The following is a 22,225-nucleotide window of genomic DNA, read 5'->3' as shown; positions in this document are numbered from 1 at the left end:
GTGTATGCGGCTGGCGTCTTAGCCGCTTGAGCCACAGGTGCCAAGCTGAAAACTCTCTGCTTTAAAAAAGTGCTAACGTGAGTAGGCGAGGGTCACCCAGATAATCTTCATGTCATAAGGCCAACTGATTAGTGATCTTTATCTGCAAAATCCCATTTGGCAGATAGCATAGCATAATCATGAAAGTAGGGCCAGGAGGTAGGCAAAGGTTGGAGGTCATCTTAGACTTTGTCTGACACAGGGGTATTTGGTGTGATATTTATGCTGTAGATTTTTGGGGAGCAACCACATCCTTAAAACTTCCCTTCCTTTTGTTATCCCAAAACCTGGTCTGGAAAGAAGAAAGTCAACAAACGTTGGGTGGGTTCTACCAACAAGCACCCACAGAGCCCCTGCTGCATGTCCAGGCTTCCTGTTACAGATTGCATGTTTGTGTCCCCCCCAAATTCATGTGTTGAAATCCAAAGCCCCAGTGTGATGGTATTAGGAGCTGGGCCTTTGGGGAGTGATTAGGTCATGAGTGTTGGGGGCCCTCATGAATGGGACTGGTGCCTTATGAAAGGGACCCCAGAGATCTTTCTGATATACAGAAAGGTTGCAACAAAGTGACAGACAACAACCCCAAAGAGGGCTTTCACCCAAACTGGACCATGCTGGCACCCTGACCACAGACTTACAGCCTCCAAGAACTGTGAGAAATAAATTTCTGTTGTTTATAAGCCATCCAGTGTATGGCACTTTGTGTTAGCAGCTTAAACTGACTAAGACACTTGCACTGTGGGCAGGAGGGCAACATCTCTGTAAGATACACAGTCTTTGCTCTCTCTATATCAGAGCTTTGCCCACACACACCATGAGATCGTCAACTGGCCAAGCCATTCGAGGACAGGTGCTAAATGAAGTGGAAGTTGAGTGAGAAAATAAATTCCTGGGATTGGAAGTGAACAGGAGAAGGCTTCAAGAGAGGAAACGATCATCAGGCCTTCCACAAGGCACACACTGGACTAAGATGGAAAGAAAGGGGCCAGGGCCCCCAGGTGGGGAGATGCCGGGAAGTCCAGTTGAGCTGTAGTAGTGGGGCCTCCCCCAACATTTGAACAGCCGTGTCACCTGCTGTGGAGGAGGCAGGAATACACTATAAAAAATGAGGGAGTGCTGATGGGAAGGAACATGGAAGTTTTGAACTCAAGTGAAGTTCCTTATTCTTACAGAATAAGAAGGATTCTTGTCCCTCATCCCGGCCGGCAACAATCCTTTGTTGAGGGTCCTCTGTTCTGGGGTACAGTAAATCTTCCTGAACAATATGATAACTTTTATTATAGCAAAGGTTCGAAGCCCAGATTGTATACTGGGACCACCAGGGGAGCTTTGAAAAAAAAGACACCAATGCTTGGGAGTACCCCAGACTGGCTCAATTCGAATCGCTGGGGAAGGGGCTGTGGGGATTTGTGATTTTATTGAAATGCTCTCCAGGTGACTTTAATATCACTCAGCCAGGGCTAGAGCCACTTCACTCTATGATCAGTATGTACAAGATGCTTATGGGGTCCGTGCTCTTCAGTCTAGAAGTGACATTTGAAGCAGGGTCTAGGAAATTGAGAGGGAGTTTACCAAGTAGACAGTTCTGGGAGGGGGGACTTCAGGTGCAAGGGGAGAATCACAAGCTGAAGCCTGAGGGTGGGGGAACATCACGGTCTGTGTTGGAGACTAATAAGCCGCACAAGAGGGCTGGGAGGATGGCTGGGGGTGAGCCTTGAAATAAATGCAGTTGTGCTTTGTGTAAGAAAAAAAACTTTATCATCAAGGCTTTGTCCCGATCCAACCTGACCTTCCCCCCAGTTAATCCGAATGACTGAGGTTTGACTCCATGCTCAGTTTCTCTGAGATCCGCTTTGATTTCTCTTAGATGTGGAGTCGGTGTTTATTCTCCTCGTGGCTCTGTGCACCTGCTCTGCCCTTGGAGTTGCTGGGGATGAGCCAGGGGTCCTCTGAGAACGGCTTCCTGTTTGGTCTGGCAGCTCCTAAGCCTGCCTTTCTTTTCTGCAGTCTGCCGTAGTGGAAATACCCAGTATTTGAAGTTTGGAGGAGATCAATTTTTCATCTTTTCCTTACTGGGATAAAGAATATTTCAACCACCCCTGAAGACCAAAGAGCTCTGAGGAAGTTTCCAAATAGCTTGGGAATTAGGCCACATGCTTCACGCTTCATTCCCCTGCCCCTTTCATTGTTTCATTTAATTAAAATATCGTTAATGCAAGAAGGAGAGATGAGGCAAATATTTAGAGAAAGGAAAGGAAAGGGGTCCATGTTTAAACTGACTCTGAGCAAGCTTGGCGGTTGTAGTTTGAAATAATTGTGAGCGCTTGGTAAGGTAAACTTAAAATGTTCTGCCTGCCTGAGAAGTGATTAAAAAAAAACCCACCAAAACCCTGTGAGCTTTAAGACTATTGTTAATGAAAACCGTGACCAGCGTCTCTCCCCCCACCCCCCCAAAAGAGAAAACTGGAACATTTTGGGGTCCAAGTTTCACAGATGTTAAGCATTTTGTGATTACTTAGGAGGTTTCCTGAGCTACATTAAAGTTGAACCACTAGGGTGTTGAAACAGTTGGGCCCCATAATAAAATATACATGAAAAGGAATCGCGGGACATTGGCTGTTATGTGTTGGTGACAATTAGGTTCCTGCTTTAAAAAATACATATCCTGGACACGTCTACCGGAGATTTTTAGGGAATTTTGTGTGGAAGTGGAGGAAAGGCAGTTGGTAATTTCTCTGGTTGCCTCTGGCAGGTGGACATTAATTTAACAATACCTGTCATATTTGACAAATTGTTTTTGAGTTACATTAGGGCCCTAATAAGATCACATCTGTTCATATATCCTCCTTAACCTCAGAGCCTGATTTAGAGAGTTTTCATATTGGTACAATATTGTTGTTTAAATATTTAGAGGGGTCTAGACATGCATCACGAAAGAATAGGCTCTTGTGTATAAAAACACAGTCCTTTTCTTCTCGGTGTTTTTGCTTTCAGGGACCTTGCATCATTCTCTGTACTTGAGTGAACCACATGTTGCTTTTGAGAGCCAGGAAACATATTTCATTCCCTGTCGGAGTTAGCGTTTCAAAGCTGGAGGAGACCTCAGCTACTTATCCAGCTCCCTCCTCCTTTGGGGTAGAAATCTACGGGGGAGACAGAATAGGGGACTTGTTTAGGGTTTTGCACTCCATTAGCAGTGGAGCCAGAATTAGGACGTAGGTCTGCCAACTTGCAGTTCAATGATGTTTCCATTGTGCTATGAGTTCACTCTGGGCCTGAAATTGTGGCTGTTCAGACAGACAGAAGGACGAGCTCACACGCCAGTGTCCCTCGTGGCAGCGGTCCTTTCCAGAGGACATTCCTGGCCACTGGGAGGACCAGGCTCTTCATTATATTTTGAGAATCAGAGTTTAAGTACTTAATATTTCTGACACCTCCAGCATATGGTACCCATGCCCTACTCCTTCCCTACCTGAGCCCTTCCCTGCCGACAGGCCTTCCTCCTGTCTCCTACACGGTGCACACTCTCCCCTCTGCTCACACTGGCCCCCTTGGAGAACGCATCCTTCTTTCTGTTTTGGTTCCTTTTATATCAGCATAGGTTCCGCTTCATCAGGAGGTCTTGCAAGTGCCCAGAAATTAGGTTCAATCATACGAAATTGCTGTCTTGTAGGTTGAAAAGGTCCTGTATTGGCAATTTCATAAGATTCAACTTAACTGCGGTTTTTTCTAAAGACACTTGTGCCATTTATGTCTTTATTCAGCTTCACTCTCTGTGTGTATATAAGTATATGTGATACATATGTATATTATATACATGCACATGTATTGTACATACGTGTGTGGAGGGGGTGCAGGTATTTGTGTGTGTGCAAATATAAATCAGGGGGAAATTCATAGAATTGCCTTAGTTTTTAAAAAAAGTTTTATTGTCTACGTCCTCATGCTATCATTAGATTTCTCGACTTACTGTACGTAATTGCGTCTTTGTGCCCTTTGACCTCTATCTCCCCATTTCTTTTCACGGTAAACTTCAAACAAATTTCATTTTGGAATAATTTTAGATTTCCAGGAAGGTTGCCAACATACTACACACCTTTCTTGTAACATTCCTAACCCAACTTCAGTTTCTTCTGACCTTATCATTTCATATTACCCTGGTACCATTTATCAAAGTTAAAAACCATCAGGACATTAGCATGAACTAAAACGCCTGACTTTATTTGGATTCCATATTCGTTTTTCCACTCGTGGCCTTTGTGTGTCCAGGTCCCGGGCATCACACTGCATTTGGTTGTCCTGTCTCCTTGGGTCGGTAACGATTCAGCCTTTCCCTCTTTTTCGTGACCGTGATGATTTTGAGAAGTACTGGCCAGGTATTTTGTAGAATATGCCTCAACTGAGGTTTGTCTGATGTGTTTTCTTGTGATTAGCTTGGAGGTATGAGTTTTAGGGTAAAATACCACACAGGTGGTATCACAAGCGTAGTCTGGCTTCTCACTGGTGATGGTCACTTCGATCACTCAGTGAAGGCACTTGTTTTCCAGGTTTCTCTGCAGTAAACTTACCATATTTAGCTTCTTTTCATATTAGCATCTCACCAGCAGGTCGATAAACAATTCTTGGCAGCAGGGATATGTTTAATACTTTTTGTATCTCTCATTTTCCGTAGTGCCTTGCCATGTTTTATATAGAGTGAGTGTTCCACAACAGTTTGTTAAGAAGTCATTAAATGAATAATTCAAGTTCACACTGGTGGTGAGGTTTGGCTTAAACAATTGCAACAATAAAACCCCAACTCACCAAGTTTACCCTGCAACTGGTTTGGTGGTCTTGGCTCGGTTCACTTAAAGGGTGCACTGTAAAAGCACTTAAAACCATGTTAGTCCAAACTCCCATGAAAAAGGGCTTATCTGCTGTCTTTGCTAAAAATCAGAGCTTCTAGTTTCAGAAGACTCAGGAAAATTTGAGTGTAAAGTAGAGAGAGACACACATATACTTTTGTAGCTTTTGCTGACATGCAGCAAAGGTGTCCCTGTTTGCAGAGACTTACAAATATTTGTTGGAGGGTTTGATGATTCCAGAGCTGAGGTATTGCTTAGTGGCTTCCTAATGGCTTGAAAGAATTATGAGTGTGAATGCATTTTATTTTCATCATCGTTGTCCCCCAATACTTATCGGTGGAGGTGTTTTGTAGGGCATGGGTAGAGAATGCCATTCTTTTGGGGAAGGAGGTTTATATTTGGACATGGCTTTTATAGAAGATAGAAATAATTAGAAAACACCCTGAAGAAAAAGAGGGGCATAATAAGAGTTGAAAATTAAATGCTTTGGAAGTGAGAGAAGATGGTCAAGGGAGTAGTTGCTTTTTTTTTTTTTTTGCAGTTTTTGGCCAGGGCTGGGTTTGAACCCACCACCTCCAGCATATGGGACAAGCGCCCTATGCCTTTGAGCTGCCCAGGGGAGTAGTTGTTTTAGACATGTGTTTAATAGCAATAGATCTTATAGAGTTGATTCCTTTCTGCTGTGACTGAAAAATTGGTATTCTATCATGATGATCTTTCTCACCTGAGTTCTAAAGGCATAAAAGGTAGGACAATTAAGTTCATAAACATAGAAAAAGTGCTACATCCTCATTGCTGAATATCACTATGGTCACCTTTGAAGTGCTCCCTTGGGGAAACTATGCACTGATGCCAGCAGCTAGACCACCCTTCAAAGTAGTTTTGAAACTCTTTTTTTGCAATGGCCATTTTAGCCGTTCTATTACCCTTGATGTCTTGAATGTCATCAAAATGTCCTCCTTTTAATATTTCCTTTATCCTCGGGTTAAGAGAAAAGTCACTGGGGGCCAGATCAGGTGAGTGGGGAGGGTGTTACAACCCAGTTAATTGTTAATTTGTTTACTGGCTAATGACTCCCTCGCAGACAGTGCTGTGTGAGCCTGTGCATTGTCTTGCTAGAGCCATGAGTTGTTGGGGGGAAAGTTCAGGTCATTTTTGTCTAGCTTTTCCATGCAGCCTTCTCAGCTCTTCTGAACTTGGTTAACTGTCCACAAATCCTTAGTGAATAGTCTCTCTGATATAAGAAAAGGTTAGCAATATTGTTTTGACTCTTGATTTGGACTGATGGAACTTTTTTGGCTGTGGAGAATTGGCTGACTTCCACTGTGCACTTTGATGCTTGTTTCAGGGTCACGTTGGTACACCCGAGTTTCATCACCAGTGATACATGGCCCAAAACATCATCTTGCCTCTCCAAAAGGTCTTGGCCAACTTTGAGTCTTCTTTGCTTTTGTTCGTTGGTGAGCTCTTTCTGAACCATATTTGCACACACCTTTCTTATGCCAAGATTTTCGGTTAAGATTTTCCTATTTCTCTATAGATGTTTACTTGCTCTGCTATACTTCTCATAGTCATAATCCGCAAATGTCAGAAAAAGACTTAATCCATTTGTACACTGCTGTTTTCTTCATGACCGTATCCACATGAACTTGGACTGCCATGTCCTTGATTTCACTTCCACTCTTGCCAAGTTTAACAAGAAATTTAATGTTTGTTCATCGTTCTAATTCAACTTCCGACATTTTTTGTGATGGCACATAAAAACACACAACAATAATGAATACCACTCAGCAAGACACTGCCATGTGTCAACACGAACACAGCTGTGAGACACTAATATACCAAGGTTATGGAACCTTACTGAGCTGTTTGTACAGTGCTGCCAACGTCAGGGCCTGGTGGCAAGTTTGTGAACTTCATTGTCAGATCTCATAGAAAGATATTAAAACAGCCTCATTTATTATTCCATTTAAAGAGTTTTTTTTTTATTTAACATTTTTTGAAATATAGGGAAAAAACTTTCCAACAGTATAAATTAGTTCAGCTAGTTTTTCAGTCTGAGAGTCTCATGATAGCTACACTTGCTTCTTGCTTTATTATGTAATTTAATTTTTTATCTTTCTTTTATTGGCTGTAGAGTAGGTTTAGAAAAATAGATGATGAGGTTAAGCCACATTTAAGATAAAAATGACAGTTCGATAAAAAAAATGCTCAGTGTAATTCTTCTCTTCTTAAGTAAAATACAGCTGCTAAGAGATGTAATTATGGTACAATTCAAATACATTTTTCTCTACATTGAAAACAGTCAAGAAAGAAACTCTGAGGAAGGCACTTGGTTAACAAGAACAAAATAAAGATACGTGAAATTATAGTTTATGAAACATGAGAGGGACCATATTGAGAGGAAGAAGAAATGACACAGTTGAGTGTCTTCCCCTAAAAGATACACTTGGGTCACTTCAATTACCGCAATGGTGGGAATGCTGGGCTTGGTACATGGGGTACCATGGGGTTTTCACCAGTTGAGTGATCTTGGAATGCTTTATACTTTCATTAAAATAATCTGAAAATCACTACCAAATATTTCATGGTCACAGATGTAGAGGAAGCTTCAGAATATAACCCTTTGTTTTAGCCTAAGAAGAAAGAAAACCCCCAAGAGGTCAAGTAGCTTGCCCACGATCACTATGTAAATGATGGGTCTTCAGAATCACAATCTAGTGCTTGTTCCTCTGTACTGAATTTCTATTAGGATTGATTTTTTTTTTTTTTTTAAGATACAGTCTGACTCTGTCACCCTGGGTAGAGTGCCGTGGCATCAACATAGCTCACAGCAACCTCAAACTCTTGGGCTTGAGCAATCCTCTTGTCTCAGCCTCCTGAGCAGCTGAAACTACAGGTGCCTGCCACAATGCCCAGCTAGTTATTCTAATTTTAGTAGAAATGGGATCTCACTCTAGCTCAAGCTGGTCTCAAACTCCTGAGCTCAAGTAATCCACCCACGTTGGCCTCCCTTAGTGCTAGGATTATAGGCGTGAGCCACCATGTCTGGCCAGGATTGAATTTTTAAAATGAAATCATTTTTTAAGCAAAGCAAGACATGAATACAATTTAAAAAGTCAAATAGTATCGTTATAGTTAAGGGTTAAAATACATGCGTAAATGAGAGACCAGCAGTCCCATGTCCTCCCCTCCCTCCTTTAGTAAAAATCCTTTCTGTATAGGTACCCATCTTCAATTTTTCAAGCTATCATTTTCTATTTGTCTTCATACTTAAATATTTACGCGAGAGACCTTTACTGTTATTTAGTGATTTAGGAACATGTTAGATCTCTATCAAACTATTTTTGCCTATATTTCTTTTATACAACTAAACTCACTGTATATATTCTTTTGCCTGATAATTACTTTTGGAGTTCAATTAGAGAAAGTCTGTGCATTCAAAAGCATTTAGGGCCAGGCCCTTTGCCTCTCATTGCCATATAGCCGGGAGAGACAGCATGAAATGCCTACCATGGTCTAGCTCAAGGTGACTCTGCCATTTGCTTGGTTATGATTAGCATTCCTTTAAGTCAGTGTTTTCCAAGCTGGGAGTTGCAACCCATTAGTGAGTTGTAAAATCAATTTAGTGGGTTGTAACCAACATTATAAAAAATAGAACAGAATAGAAAATATCAGAGTTCAATAGAAAAATTCAATATAAAACTCCTATCTTCTAAAATAAAATATAGCCACTAAGGGGTTTAATTATGGCATATAATTAGGATGAATAGTGGTTGATGCAACTTTTGTATTGTGTATATATTTGTATTTATGTGTGGATATACACGTATACACACATATAGATGTATACATATGTTCATATTCCATATAGGTACAGCTGACCATTAAACAGCAGGGATTTGCATGTTTCTACTTATACACAAACTTTCTCTCACCTCTGCCACCCCTGAAATAGCAAGAGTACCCCCTCCTCTTCCTCTTTATTCTCCTCAGCCTACTCAATGTGAAGAAGATGAAGATACAGACCCTTATGATGATCTACTTCCACTTAATAAATAGTAAATGATTTTCCTTCTTTATAGTGTTTTTTCTAGTTTACTTTATTGTAAGCACATAATACATATGTAGATAGAGTTGGTGTTCATTGACTTTATGTTATTGATGAGGCTTCTGGTCAACTGTAGGATATCAGTAGTTTTGCTGGGGGTAAGTTATACATGGATTTTTCACTACGCGGGGGTCAGCTGTATGCATGCACACATAGAGATATATATTTATATAGATAAATGTACATGCTTAGATAGTGGTATGTTTACATGTATTTGTATATTAGGGCTCAGCGTACAATGTATTAGGTTGAGCATCTGGAATCATTGTTTCTTTGGTAAAAACCCATCAGATGCAGGCACTTCATGTGGTTTAACCTATTGTGTCTTCTTGTGGGTCGTGGAGAAATTTAAATAATCTCAGTTGTCTTCTTTCAAAATAATGAACTTTGTGTTTTCTTGGCCGAGTTCCAGTTTCTTTATCTGTAAAATGAGAATAATAATTTATATACCTCAAAGAAGGGATATGAGGATTAAATTACTTTGCGTGATCTCTTGCCCTTAGTAAACACCAAATAAATGTTAGTTGCTGTTACCATGGTCCTCGCCAGCACCATCATTCTACCTGCCTCCCACCCCTCGTGGTTGTTTCTCATTTACTCTGAGGACATCCTCTTTCAGACCTATCAGCATTATTAAATCCACGGCTTTTCTCATCAAATGGGTCACACACGTTGATCTTCAGCCAGAGAGTGGATCAATGGAGGCCTTCAGGACTATGTGATCAAATCTGTATTTCTCAGGTGGGAAATGCCACACAGGTAGGGCCCGACACGGACTTACACAGTACTGATTCTAGTCTCAATTCTCTTTCAATACTTCAGTTTACATCTAGGGGAAAAGCCCCAGTTTGGTGCTGCTCTTTCTTTGTTATTTGCCTAATGCTTGCTGAATTCTTTTTTTAAAAAGGCAGAGATTGAGTCTCAAGCTCAGGGTAGTCAACAAAGAGTAGTTAGCTAGAATTTAATAATCATTTTTGTCTTTATAATCCTTATAAATATGATTCCTTTTGATTATTTGGCAAATGATACTGGCTTTCATGGGAGGATGATATCAAGTATCTTTTAGGAATAAATCTGTAGAGGTTACACTATTCAGTCCATAGTATATGTCATGCATCTTGGTATGGTGAAGTCATGGAGGTGCATTAATGACACAAGTTTGGACCAAGCTGGTTAAATCCTAAATAAGATCCAGAGAGGTTAAGCAACCGAGCCAGGGAGCAACAGAGCTAGGACTAGAAACCCTGTGTTGGGTGTGTTCCTGTCTCTCTGTGGTCATTTTGTTAGGACTGACACTCCAGGATGGTGTTGGAGGAAGCCCATGTCCGAGCGTGTGCTTCCTGCCTTCCAGTGTGCTCTTTGTTTAGGGCAGTGGTATTAAAGGGCTGCAGCATTAGGAAGGTTGAGAACCACTGGTTTAGGGGATTGTTGTTGTTGCGTTTGTCTTGGATCCATTCACTCCTGCAAGGCTGAGGCCCATTCAGCAGTAGCCACTTGGAGTTACTATTGATCTGCGTCCACCTGACCTTTGTGATTCCTCTGGTTGTGTACTATTCATCTGCCTCAAGTTTTAAGTTGTTTGACTGTTAGGAGTAGCCTGAGTCTGAATCTGCTTCAGATAGGAGTGGAGCACCATGCTGTGTGTTACCTGTGCCTGCAGAGGTTGACTCTTTCTGTGCCTCTGTTCCTCCACATGAGAAGTGGGTGTTGTCGTTTAGATCATCTCAAGGGGCCTGTACATATTTAACACTCTACAAAACTGTCTTCTCATGTGTCCATTCATCCTGCAGATACTGATGCTTTTTGAACACCCATATGCCAGGCACTCGTGGGACTGGTTGGAAGTGATGAGAATATAACAGTGGATAAGGCCAGTGGGGCCTTGAAGAGCTTGTATTCTTATCAGGGAAGATACATGATAAATAAATCAACAAATTAAAAATGGAGACAGTTTCTTCTGGTTCTAATAAGCTGAGGGTCTTAGAAGAGGAGACCTGATTTTCATGAGGTGGTCTAGGAAAGCGCTTCTCAAAAAGTCTGCATGGCTGAGAGATGGCTGTGAGAAGCTGAGGGGAGGTGTGTGTAGGCAGAAGGGACAGCAAGTGCAAGACTGAGGCTAAAACAAGGAAGAGGAAGGGGGCTGGCGGGTTGGCCAGGAATGTGGGGACCAGACTCTGTTAGAAAAGATGGTTGAGCCTAGTAAGGAGTTTGGATTTTATTCCAAAGGTAATAGGAAACCAAGGAAGCCAAAACTCAGTGATGAGTTTTAAGTAACTGGGCGAAAGAATCTGATTAGTGATTTCCAAAACAGGTGGGAAATTGGGCAAGCAAGCGTAGAAGCTGCGGTGGGAGGGCAGAGTCCAGTTAGCAAGTCAGGGAGGTCATCTCTGGGATAGATGTGGGGCTGTGAACCGGGGAGCGGGCAGTAAGGATGGAAGGAAGCGGAGAGAAGCAGGCCGTGTTAAGATAGCTCGGTGTTTGCTGGTGGGTCGGCAGCGGGAATGAAGGCAAGCAAAGAATCAAAGACGTTTCCTGGTATGGTGAGTTACGGCTATGGGGAGGGAAGGTTCATTTTGCCCTTGACAGCATCCTTGCGCTGTCCTTTTGCCCAGATTTCATCCCTCTGTTTATACACACAACTGCTTTCATTCCTTCCCAGGGGAGAAAAATCTTCCCACACCTCTGGGTAGCCCGAAGGCTCTCAAGTTCTTCCTTTATCTGACCTGCATTCCTCATGCTGTACTTTAGGCCTAGTTTATCCCCTCTGAGGAGGGAGTTAAATAGGGGTCCTTGTGGGAAGGGCAGATGGTGCTATTAATTCATGCTCCTGTTATGGGAATTGATGGCCTGTAGCCAGGATGCCATGTTGATATTTATGACTGGTTTCTATGAAGAGTTCATGTTCTCAAAAAACGTATTGTATTCTGTTTTCCAAGAAAAAGTTGAAGACGGGCTGAGCGGTGGACATTTTTTCCCTTTTCATTTTCCCAACATATAATACGAGTTGCATTACAATAAATTCAGTCAGTTCAAATGCTTTTCATCTGAAAAATTGAATACATTCTTTTTTTCTGCCTAACTGCAAGGGGTGAACTTTTATATTTTTATGGGCTTTGTTGTTTTTACTTGTCACAGTTTCTGGTATTAGTTCACTAGTAAGTAATGACTTTTCTGTATTGAGAAAGACAGATGACTTATTAGATGTCAGAGGCCATCTGAAACCTTTTCAACTCAGCATTTTTAATAGCTGTTCTTTCTTGGGTTGTTTTTTCTTCTTTTTCCCTTTCTTCCTGTTTCTTTCATCCGTGCATTTTCTCCCCTTCCCCCTCCTTCTCCACTTTCCCTTTCTTTCTAGGTCACCACCTGTTCTGTGTGTTTTCTGCTCGTTCTTGCTACATCTTCATGTTCATCCAGGGTCCATGGGAGCTATAGATTGTTGTTGACTAACCCTTCCTGCAGTCATGCTCTACAGATTTCCTGTGGAAAAAATTCATATCTATGTATGGATGGAAGCTATCCTTTAAGTATTAAAAAAATAGTGGGTGTGTCCAGAGTAAGAGTTTGTTCTTGACCTCATGGACCTTTTTTTGGCCTCTGGCTGCTGCCATAAAAATAACTACTTGTTGGCCAGACACAGTGGTTCACACCTGCAAGCCCAGAACTTTGGGAGGCTGAGGAGGGAGGATCACTTGAGGACAAGAGTTGAAAATCAGCCTGGGCAAGATAGCAAGGCCTTATCTCTACCAAACAAACAAACAAACAAAAAAACAAAAACATAAAACAAAAAACCTGGTCATGGTGGTACACATGTATGGTCCCAGCTATTCAACAGGCTGAGGCTAGAAGATCACTTGAACCTAGGAGTTCAAGGCTGCAGTGAGCCCCATATACCGGAGGTGGTGGGTTCAAACCTGACCCTGGCCAAAAAGACTGCCAAAAAAAAAAAAAATCAAACCTTCTCAATTTCTTTATCTACTATTTACAGAGATGCATTCTTTTACTTTACTGGATTCCTTGAGTATCATTCCTTGAGTATCATTCCTTGAGTATCATGCTCAGGGCCTCAGGAAAGAAAGCCTATTAATGAACATCATTAAAACAGCAGTAATGTGGGTCTGATCAGCTTATGTAGTATTATACAAATGGGCCTCAAATGGGGCACTGTCTTATTACTACATCATGGTGCCTGGGACCTAGCAGGTGCTCAGTATATATCTGTTAGATGAATGAATGTCTACCTAGATGATAACTGTGAGCTCTAGTAGGCGGGACTGGGGAGCAATTTTTGTTCAGTGAAAAAGTAGACATTATTCTAATGGCAACATGTATTCTAATGAGGAAAGAGACAAACATATCAATAAAAAAAGTATCAGATAGTGATGAGTGATGTGACAAGGTCAGGGTAGGGTGGTGTGCTGTGGTGTGACTGGGGAGCCAGGGCAGAGAATGTTTAAGCTGAGATCTGAGTGATGGGGAAGGGTTAGTCAAGAGAAGATCAAGGAGTGGCAAGACTCAGGGCAAGAAAACAGACAAGGTGAAGGTTCTGGGCAGGTGCCGTCTTGGAGTGAATGGAGTGCAGGCGCCAGCCAGGCTGTGCTGTGGGGAGCAGGCAGCCGGGGGACGCAGTGGGGTAGGAGATGTGCACAGGGCTGGACCAGCTGGGACCTTGCACCACACCTAAAATCCGTACTCCTTCACTTGATTTGCAGTGAGGAGCCTTTGGAGGGTTTTAAGTGGGGGCACAGTGTCCATTTTTACTATATCATGCTGGCTGGTGTGTGGAGAATGGAATGCAGAGGTCGGGTAGAAACTGCAATGGTAGGTACTGGGTGTTCATTGCTAGATGAAATGTTCTGCTTTAAAGTTTACCAGAGATGTTTGGATGGAGAGAGACTAGCATGCTGCCTTTTACTGATTCTTACGCTGGTGCAGAGATTTCTGGTTGTTCACCATATCCATTCTCTCCATCTTTTCCTTGATAAAATCTATGGTCATTAGCTGTGCGTATTGCTATCCCTGCTCTCTTGTAATAGAAGCAAAGTGTGGCCATGTGGCTAAGTGAAAGTATTATGTAGGACTTCCAGAAAGTTCTCTTAAAAGGGAGGAGGTGTTCTTTCTATTGAGCTTCCTTCCAGGCTTCTGCCTGGACTTGGATGTGATGGCTGGAGTGCCAGCATTCATGATGAATCGTGAGGAGTAGGACTGTATTCTAGAGGTGGCAGAGCTTAAAGTTGGAAGGAACCTGGGTCTGGATTGACTTCTTGGAGTCTCATACCAGCTGTGGGCTGCCTGCCTTTGGACTTCTTTTATATACCAGAGAAATAATTGTCTATCTTGTTTAAGCTATTGGTCCTTTAGAGATTTGTTTTGTTTTCAGTCTTTGCAGTTGAACATAATAATACTAACTGATATAAGCGTTCACTTTGTGAGGGACTTAAGAACAACAATAGTAATGCGGATAGAATTATTGGATGTTTCCTATGTGTCTAACTCTGTCCTAAGCCCTTTGTAAATGTATCTTCTGTTAATCCTCACAATAGTCCTATAAGGTAGGTATAATATGTGGGATGGCTAGTAAATTGGAGGACCTGGATTCTAACTCTGTCCAACTTATTCTAAAGAATATTTTCTTTATAACTCTGTTAGACCACCCATACTTGTCAGTGCCTCTGGAATCATGTTCTCAGTCATTCAGGGAGCAAGGCTAGAGGGATGATTCGGGAGGTAGATTTGTGTCATGTATTGGTCAGGGTTGGCTGACTGCTATAACCAAATTTCAGAGACTTAACACCATAGAAGTTTGTTTCTCACATAAAATCCATCTACTTTATCCTCCTGCTGTCCTTCTATCCTCTCTCCCCCATTCCCAGGGGGCTATGGGTCTCTGCTGGAGTGCTTTTCACTCAGTCAGCACACTGGGGAAGGGAGAACATGGGGAGCTTTGTAGGGGAGGTCTGATGGGTCAAGCTTGGGGATGGGATGTATCATGCCCCACGTGCCCTTGGCTAGAACTCAGTAATCATCACACCTGACTGCAGGGAGGCTGGGAAACATAGTCTAGCTATGTGCCCAGGAAATGGATTTTGGAAAGCACACAGTGACCTCTGCCATGTCCAGTTGTTAGGAGTAGGGGCTCAGTCCACCTGTGTCTTCATCCCCTCTCGCTTGTTAGCTGTGTGACCGACCTTGAGCAAGTCACTTACTTGAGCATGTTTATCTCTGTTTTTCTCTTAATGTGTACCATAGGGATAATAGAACTGTTCTGAGGATTAACTAAGTTAAGATGTTGTGTACAATATTTAGAACGGCACTCAAGACACAAGAAATGCTCAGTAATTATCAGCTACTTTAAAGCAGAGCACTTCACTCAGACTGACTTTGCGGGTCTCTTTTTGCAGAGAATGTACATTGGTGAGGTCCGGGCATCACAAGAGGTACCTTCTGAAACACACATTATAATTTAAGGGAAACAGTGGGAGGGAGCCCTCCAGGAGTACTGCTCTCGGGGTTCACTCCCTCACACGGGAGCGCTCCCATCCTCTCCTGATGGGCCAGGGGGCTCCTTCCTGCTGTCTGGTGTGTTTGAAAAGTTGGAGCCTCGGTTCTCATGTCCAGTCTCCTGCTCACTGTGAGAAGCGTTGCCCACCAAATCCCTTCCACCTGGAATCCCGTCTCAGACAGTCCAAATCTTATCTGAGAGCTCTTACAGACTCAACTCAGTGTCATCTCGTCCCAAAAGCCGGGGCTGGGGCCTGGTCAGCATCACTCAGCTCCTCCAGTAAAGCTTTGGCCACAGTCTGTCTCACACGGCCATGAGTCAAATCCCAGGCTGAATCCACCAGATGGAGGTTTCTTGAAGGCAGGAGCTGTGCTGCGTTTACTTTCCTCCACCCCACACCCCTCACATATTTGTGTGGTTTATTTTATCGTCCGTCCACGTACACTTGTAAAGTTCGGGGATGTGGTCTTCCCACCGAACCCGTGCTAGATAAATTGTTACGTAGTTTGCAATAAAAACAAGTGGATCCTTTTTATTTAGGCTGTTTAATATTCGTGTGGGGATTTTTGCTTTCTTTCAGCTCAGCGGTTGTAAAATTTTGTTTTAATTTCTGCCATTATCATAAGCAGCATCCTCCGGTTATTATCTGGGTAGAGGATCCTGCATCTAAGCACTCTGTTGAATTAAGATTAAACAAATCGCCTGGGGTAGGACACAGAACCGTTGTTGCTCTGCTGTTATTTTCCTTAGCTGAGAAGCCCACTTGGAGATTTGAATGAGTACATTTACACCTGTGGGTTTAGAGTCTCATATATATACATCTATGGATTCTTGGTGACCCAGAGAAAAGGATTCACCTTTCGGAGTTTTTGTATATATATACACACATCTATGAAAATGAAATTGCCTGCAAAATCACTGAAGCTAAAGGTTAGCAAATTCTGTACGTGGATACAATCAGTGGTGCCGTACTATATGGTTAAACAGGAAATGGGGTTTAGTTGTTAAGCCTGCGTAGATTGCTTGATATACTGGATAGTTCTTGGAGTCCTATTATTTGTATTTTATTCTCAAATATTTTAAGAAGATAAGCTTCTAAATTCACTTTGGGGCTCTGTGTCATCAAATCTCATCACCAGTCACTTAGATCTCTAATTAACTTATGCTCTATAGACCCATTTCTTGGCTTCTATTTCTCTCCGCTCTCCCTAATGGTGCTGTGAGTTACACTGGAAGGAACAATAAGATTTAAGGGAAGAATTAATTTAGAAAGTTAGGAATGGAAGAGATAAGGGAAAATGAGAAAAAGCGGCTCAGTATTTTGTCTTGTAAATGGCTTTCCTCTCGTAGGCTAAGAAGCCCATTTATCCAGGGAGAGGGGGAGTGTTGATGAAATAGATCATGAACATAGCTATTACAGTAATGAATTTTAACACTCACTTTGTTACGTGATATTTTATTTATGAGCTCCTTGATCATTCAGATAAAGACAAGACGTTTATGGCACTAGATTATGTCTTGTTTTCATAAACATATTCAGTAGTTTAATAAACATAATTTATTTTTTCTCCTTAAAAATCAGCAAAATTTATGAGAGATTATCTTAGGGTTAATGAAGTCTAACATTAAGGAAATATTACCCTATAATATTGGAGCCTTCAGAGCCGGAGTTGTAATTGCTTAATGCTTTTTTCTACAGGCTATTTTTATAAAGTACACGCTTTGTACCATTAATCCAGTTTTTACAAGTTATACTTAGACCAATTCACTGGGAATTATGTATCCATGTTTATATTTTTCAGTCACTGCTTTCATTAAAAGATGTAGTAAACAGTTGAAAATTTAATGTAGAAAAAAGGAGAAAAGACAATTACGTGTGTGTGCTCCTAGGGAAGGGCAGCGCTTGTATCATCAGGGCTTTCTGTCTTTGAAACCAATCCCCCTCTTGTGGCTGTCTTCACCACAGGTGAGAATGTCGTGATGTGCAGGCCCCAGGAGGATGGAAATGTAAATTCCTATTGAAAGCCATCAATAGTTAAAATTTGGAGCCCCATTAATATAGTTCAAGTCAGAATGCACTTAAGTAATGAAAATCCCAGACGACAGGCCGGAGTTTACCCTTCCTAAGTCAGGCCTGCCAATTAGCCGGGTAATGGATGCCTGGACCCCCAAGATGGGATTGAGAGTGGCTGGAAAGGGCAGCTGGGGAAGCCCACTATGGATTTTGGTCATGTGCATTTGACTGTGTCAGCTCATTCTTTTTTGAAATTGAATTTAATGTGTTGAAAAATACCCTCCTGATGAATTAATGAACTAAAAGAGGTATTGATATTCGAATAGTGGTGGAAGCAAGGCCTTCCATCACCACCACCAGCCTCCCCTGCCCTTGCCCCCATATTTTATTATAGAAAGCTCAGCAAGGGCAAAGCTTAAAGGAATGTTTTCAGATTTTCTTGCCCCTCACTGCAGACAGGGTGGATAGAGAGGGATGAAGGAGGTGGATAAGGACCTCAGATCCCCCAGGAAGACACCTAATCCTTTACTGTTGTTTTCCGACCATTTTGATGTTTGTTTTTGGACTCTTTTGATGTTCTTTGACATCAAGGCATCCATACACTTGTGTGTGTGTTGCAGCAGAGAAAAATCAGGAGTGGAAGAGCTGTGTGGACTTGAGCTGTGTTGTGGGCTGCGGTGAGGAGGGGTTCCGCAAGTGGGTACTGTCCTGCCCCCACCCCAGGGAACTAGAATTTGATTTGACTTGTGTATGTATTCATAAAAAGTACTCGTTCAGAATTCTATGAGAAAACTTAACCGTTCTAGGCCCTGGGATCCAAAGACACATAACACTAAAGGTTCTTGCCTGCAATGAGCCCATCAATGATTTAGAAATGTTCACACAATTTTTAAAAATTGAAGGAGGGTTCCTCATATTACCATATAATACAGCATGGTTATGTCTGGGTATGTACCCCAAACAATGGAAAGCCCATCTTGAACAGATCTTTGTATACCCATGTTCCTAGCAGAATTATTCACATTAGCCAAAGTCAAAGCAACCCAAATCCATCAATAGATGAATGGTTAAACAAAATTTGGTATACACATACGGTGTAATATATCCAGGCTTAAAAGGAAGGAAATTGTGATATACCTTATCCTGTAGATGAATCTTGAACACATTATACTGAGTCAGTGGTTCTCAACCTTCCTAATGCCGTAGCCCTTTAATACAGTTTCTGTGGGTCACGACCCACAGATTGAGAACCACTGTACTAAGTGAAATAAACCAGTCACAAAAAGACAAATACTGGATGATTGCATTTATACGAGCTACCTAGAAGAGCCAAATTTGTAGAGACAGAAAGAAAAGCAAAGGTTACCAAGGGCTGTGGCTGGGTGATGGGGAGATATTGTTTAATGGATACAGAGTTTTTGTTTGGAGTGATGGAGAAGTTCTGGAAATGAATAATGGTGAGGTTTGTACAATATTATGAATATATCAACACCACAGAATCATATGCTTTAAAAGGGCATAATGGCAAATTTTATGGTATGTATATCCTACAATAAATCCTACAATAAAAAACTGGAGAGATATCTGAGAAGAATGTAGCCTAAAAATAAAATGATACATATTAGTTCCTGAGTTTTTAGCATAACTTTTTAAAAGATCTCAAGGTTTTTTTTTTAATTTTTGTTGTTGTTGTTTTTGCAGTTTGGCCAGGGCTAGGGTTTGAACTCACCACGGTCGGTATATGGGGCTGACATCCTACTCACTGAGCCACAGGCAGCACTTAGGTCTCAAGGTTTTAGTTGTCAAACAAAGGCAGGTGTGCAGGGCACAGTACTAGGTGCCTTAGGCATTGTTATTTTTCGACTCTGGGCTGAGTATTGGAACCATGTTTTATTTTCCCTATCAGTGAAGATGTTCAGTGACCAGGCACTTGTTGACAGAAGACTCCTGGGCCACCTTCACCTGGCAAGTTGCTATGGGCTTTGGACAGATCACCTGGGTTTAAGTCCTGGTTCTACTCTTGCCAGCTGTTTATTCTCGAATATGGTAATTAACCTATCTGAGCCATTGTTGTTGGGGAGATTAAATGATACAATGTAGATAAAGTTTTTAGAATTGCTAGCCTCATAGGAATCCCTCAATAGATGTCATTTGTTATTATTTATTGATAACTTATGAGGTCTTGACGATAATCAGGTCTGTTAGAAGCTCCACTGCGATCTGTTCATCTGTTTCCCACCCTCTCTGCCAGTGGGGCCCATTTTATGAAAAATCTGTTAGTTTGATTAGAAGGAAGGGAAACTTCATTTCTTCCAACCAAAAAAGAAACTGATTCCCTGGGAGAATTGGGGCCTATTTTACTTTGATCAGTCAGGGGATCAGCATATATTATCTGTTTTCTCATTTCTGTGTTCAAGTTTAGCCAGAATGCCCAGAGAACAGGGTGTCTGGGATAATTTAGTTTTTCCGACTAACTGAGGCCTACCAGACACCCCTTTCAAGTTTTATTTGTGAAAAGTTTTTCTAAAATTCGGTAATGTCCTTTGTTTCTTTAGGAGGTTTAGTGAGTAATGAAATTTAATCTTTCCTTGACAATGAAAGATTTCAGAGTCGGTTCAGAAAATCTGTTCTTGTTGGCCAGAAATACAGATGTAAGGTAGAGGATGGAACGACGTGGACACGAAGCCCAGGGCTACCCTAAGAAAGATTTTGAAGAATACCCTTTAAAAAAAAAAAAAATCAGTCTTTGAGCAACATTCCCTTAAAATTAGAGCATGGGCATGAAATTATGATCGATGGTTTGGGTTCTTTGGATTTTCATTTTTTAAAGAATAAATTACAGGAAGATCTCTCTCATCACAGGCCTTCAAGGAGTCACACACAGTAGACATGTCACCTTGAAAAGAATAACTGCTTTATTATCGGAATCAAGGATGATACGGAGGAAAACAGTTTACAAACAAGAGATACAGTCTAGCTTTGTTCTAGCTCAGAAATCTTTCTTGTTTTCCTCATGCAATGAATGCAGTGAGTTCTGTCTATTTCAAGACATTGCAAGCTTTTTAGGGAGGAGAGGGGGAAGAGGGAGGCATTCCTAAGCCTGGTTGGGTGGGAGGTAGTATGTTGTATCGTGTAGAACTCTGGAGTTGGGAAACTTGGTTTCTGATCCTACCCCCACTGTGTTTGGCTGACCTTGGAGAGGTCAGGGGTTCTCTCTGAACTTCAGTTCTCTTTAGCAGAATTATGCAGGAGTGCACACTGATGCTTTCCAGAGTCCCTTCTGTTTGAACATTTAGACTAAGAAAGTATCTTGCATGTTGCCTTTGTTTACTCTGCCATGATAATCAGGAGACTCGGGAACTGCCTGTCAGTGGGTCTGGTCGTATGGAGCCCCAGCTGCGGGAGGGGCTGGACGAGGAGTCAGGATTCAGGTCATGCCCTCCTTCCCATCCCTTCTCCAGCTCTCCCTCCTCCTCCCTGTCTTAGCCTCTCACTTTCTCCTGCCTGCCTACTCCTTCCTGCTCCAGGCTTCTCCCCAGCCTGTCTAGATTATTGATTGGAAGTCACCAAATAGTTTCTGTAACCATGTCATCAGCAGCTGCCAAGGTTCTTGTCATTATTCCAGCCACACAGAGTAAATGGCTGGGGGAAAATGGCATTTTCCGGCTCAGGTGCAAAGCATTCTAAACTGTGGCTGGGCTGGGGCTTTTCATCTGACCGTTCCCCCCCTCAATAGTTATGTAAAAGAAGCTTCTTCCTAGTACATGAGTCCACAGAGGCCCCCCAGTTTAGATTCCCCTAATTTTCCATATTTCTGTAGCTGGCCCTTACTGCCCTCCTGCCTGATGCACGAGGAAGTACACAAAGGAATTGTGCAAAGTTTGGAAGCAACTGGCAGGTGGGTTTGCATTTTTCCAGGTTAATTCACTTGATGAAAAGCTGCTGTGGGTGATGTGTCATATATCAAAGGCAGGGCATCAGTAATCTTTGCTCAAGGGCACGGCTAACAGACAGATAGACGGGAGAATGAGATGGAAAAAAGCAACTCATCCTTTTCTGCTAACACCACGAAGGAGATAAAGGAAGATTTATGAGTCATCTCGGACCACATACCAGCAAGCAGCAAACCGTATTTTTCACATGTTCCCAAAATTGGTGGTGGAAAGCAATCTGGTTGTCACTGTGTCTATCCAGTGCTTTAGGAAACAATGGGATCCTTGAAGGCTCTGGCTGTGGAGTCAGCCCCTTGCCCTCCCCGCAATGAGACGTGTGTGTGTGTGTGTGTTCAAGGCATCTCTGCTCTCTTTTAGCACATGCCCTATCCTTTTAATATTGTGACTTCTGAAGAATATGAAAAAATAAGATGACCCGAAGTAGACGTGATCCGTGGGCCCCAGGCACCTAGATGGTGACCGGATGAAGACTTTTTCAGTTGTCGCTCATCTACTTAATTTTACTTTTGTAATTGGGAGCCTTGTGTATTTCCTGCTTTGGGGTGTAAGGAAGGGGAGGAGACTCTTTGTTATTTTTCTTTTCTTTTTCTACCTCTGAGATGAGCCAACCCCTGCCAGATACAAACAAGGATTTGCAGCCCAGGTTAATTCGAAGGGGCTGTTTTGTGTGGAGTTAGCTGAGGGCACCAGCTATGGGGAGCGCCCAGGGTTTCTTTATTCAGGCAGCTCAGCAGCTGGCTCTGGAAGTGTTGTGCGGAACAATTG

At 42.2% G+C, this 22,225-nt stretch overlaps 1 protein-coding gene across 1 annotated transcript in view; it reads left to right on the top strand.

The window, feature by feature from the left end:
• LRMDA (leucine rich melanocyte differentiation associated) overlaps window positions 1-22,225 on the top strand; it is a 1,056,075-nt gene that overhangs the window by 300,002 nt on the left and 733,848 nt on the right. The window lies entirely within an intron of this gene.

Source organism: Otolemur garnettii, unplaced genomic scaffold, assembly GCF_000181295.1.
Source record: "Otolemur garnettii isolate 467f Iridium unplaced genomic scaffold, OtoGar3 scaffold00008, whole genome shotgun sequence".
Classification (NCBI taxonomy): domain Eukaryota; kingdom Metazoa; phylum Chordata; class Mammalia; order Primates; family Galagidae; genus Otolemur; species Otolemur garnettii.
Note: the sequence above shows the minus strand (reverse complement) of the source record. Positions and strands in the feature narration are given on the sequence as shown.